At 44.6% G+C, this 2,721-nt stretch overlaps 1 pseudogene; it reads right to left on the bottom strand.

The window, feature by feature from the left end:
* Window positions 1–1,764: 1,764 nt before the first annotated feature.
* On the bottom strand, window positions 1,765–2,216 carry LOC104865830 (annotated as a pseudogene).
* Window positions 2,217–2,721: the final 505 nt, after the last annotated feature.

The following is a 2,721-nucleotide window of genomic DNA, read 5'->3' as shown; positions in this document are numbered from 1 at the left end:
TCCCTTTTATCCTATCCAGGCTACTAGACTTTTGGATTGTGCCACCCAGAACTCTGTGAAACCAATCAGCAGACTCATTTAGCACCACACTTCCTTAATCCCAGTATCGCACACCTTAGATACCAGCCAGCTCAAAAAGCCTCCTAGGAGCCTATGAGGCTTTAGGGGACATCTAGATATAAGCCATAGCACTCAACATATGATGAGTTACAGATAGAACTAGAGAATTATTTGGGGGAAAAGGGATTAAGAATGTTTTTATTTTTTAAAATGAATTATGGTACAGCTATTCAAATAAAAGGTATACAGCCACTTAAAAAGAGAATCAGGTAAATCTATATGATTTATAAGAAATATCTCTCTTTTTTTTTGAGACAGGGTCTCACTGTGTAGTTGAGACTGACCTGGAACTCACTATGTAGACTGGGCTGGTCTTGAACTCACAGCAATCCTCCTGCCTCAGCCTCCCCTGAGTGCTGGGATTACAGACATGCATCACCATGTCCAGCTTATAGAAACATCTTGCTACCAAGGACCATGCTAGGTAAGTGCTCTATCACTGAGCTACACCACTAGTCCATATACTTTTGAAAAAATTGTTTTTTAGGTGATTTGCATTAATTAGTATAAAATTATTATTAGAAAACCAATCCAGGGCTGAGGGCTTAGTGGTGCTGTGCCTACCTTCCAAGTGCAAGGTCCTAAGTTTGATCCTAGGAACTGAAAAAAAAAAAAGAAAGAAAGAAAGAAAAAAGAAAACCAATCCATTTGTTCTACCAATTTAAATACTGGAGAAGATAATAGTAGTCCCTTGGGTTGGGGATTTAGTTCAGTGGCGCTGTGCCTGTCTCGCAAGTGCAAGGTCCTGAGTTTGATTCCCAGTACAATAATAATAATAACAATAATTCCCTCTTCCTCACTTCTTAATTTCATTCTCCCGAGGCTAGGGAACCACTGATAAGAGTTTGGGAAGTTGGTACTCAGTGTGGTCTCTTGTTCAGCATTAGCAGAACCACCTTGGAAGTTGCTAGAAATGACGATTTCGTGTCCTATCCCAGGTCTGCTGAAACATCATAGCAGGTTCAAGTAGTCTTGCTTTAATAAGCTCTCCAGGTGCTTGCGATGCACATTCAAATTTGAGAGTCGTTTCCTCTTAGCAGAATGGGTGGGATTTTTTTTTCAGAGGGTGGTGGGTGTAGGGAGAGCCCCACCAGGGAGATTAGCTGCTCCAGGTGGTGTGTCCATGTCTGTGGGGCGGAGAGCTCCTCCTCAAGGGCTGGCAATGCCCTGAGCTCGTGGTGACCTTTCTGCGGGGCTGAGTGGTGAAATGCCACAAAGGGAAAGGAAAGATGAGGCAAAGAGAATACAAATCAGAAAAGAAAGCTCACAAAGTAATGACACTAGTACCTCAGGGGCACTTTTCATTCATTTATTAAGCACTTACCATTTCCCCTTCTTAATCTGTGTACTTCTAAGTTCATTTCCTTTCCCAGGTTCCTACGGTTTATTATCATTTAAGCAAATCTGATAGGGTCTCTCTCTCTCGCTCTCTCTCTCTCTCTCTCTCTCTCTCTCTCTCTCACACACACACACACACACACACAAAAAGGCAATTTATTATTATTATTATTATTTTATTTTATTTTATTGTACAGGGATCAAACTCAGGACCTCGAGCTTGCAAGTCAGGCAGCAGCACCACTGAGCTACAACCCCAGCCCTGCAAAGGCTATTTATTAACAGAGGAGTCTTGAGGAGTCTTGTTCACAGAAGGTGTCCATGGTGACCTCCTTTCCTGCAGGTGCTGTTGGAGGGATGGGGGTGACATCCTCAACAGTTTGGTGTCCATATCCAAGCGAGCAAGGGCTCCAAGGGCTGACTGGGCACCAGGTCCTGGGCTGCTGATCCTGTTTCACACTGTGGCACAGAGTTTGATACAAAGGGTGTGAGGCCCAAGCCCTTCCACCTCTGCACCCCAGCCTGGGCAGCTAACAGGCAGCAGATGGGTAGGATCTGTTATAGTCAGCCTGCACCTTCATTCCTCCAGCCACACGACAGATGGTTTCCTGGCCAGGAAGATCAGTGATATGAACAGAAGTAGCACTGAAGTATGCAAAGATGTGACAGATGCCAAATACATTCTCTCCTTCAGCCACCTGAGGCCTGAGACTGATGACCCCCTCTTCCTCCTTTTCCTTCTATTTGCGAGGTGCCATTTCTGCCAGCCATTTGCAGACTCTGCCACTGGGATTATCAGGGCCATTAGTTCCTAAGTTCGGTGTGTTGGTATTTAGGGAAGTGTTTGCAGTAATCAGTCAAAAAGCCACACACACACACACACGCACACACACACACACACACACAGTCATGCACCCAAAAAGATGCTCAAAAGAGTCATAATCTACCTACCACGGTTTAAGTATGGGGTCAGGCACAGGAAAGTGCTCTGGATACAGCAGCATCCACAATCAAGTCAGTAGATGTAAAGTGTAGATGGGAGGGAACCTCTGGCTGTTGCTGGGACCAGCCCCATTCGTGCATCTATCTTACCATGCAAAGCCTGAGGACAGCGCCTTCAGCCTGGGTCAGAGAAATGGCATCTGAATGCAGAAGGCAATATTTCTGAGTGTTTTAGGGGTAAAGCATTAAATAATTGTTTGTTGGTTTGTTTTTCAGTTTTTTGAGACAAAGTCTTACTATGCAGTCCAGGCCAGCCTAGAA

Source organism: Fukomys damarensis, unplaced genomic scaffold, assembly GCF_012274545.1.
Source record: "Fukomys damarensis isolate Sample0158 unplaced genomic scaffold, DMR_v1.0_HiC HiC_scaffold_39, whole genome shotgun sequence".
Classification (NCBI taxonomy): domain Eukaryota; kingdom Metazoa; phylum Chordata; class Mammalia; order Rodentia; family Bathyergidae; genus Fukomys; species Fukomys damarensis.
Note: the sequence above shows the minus strand (reverse complement) of the source record. Positions and strands in the feature narration are given on the sequence as shown.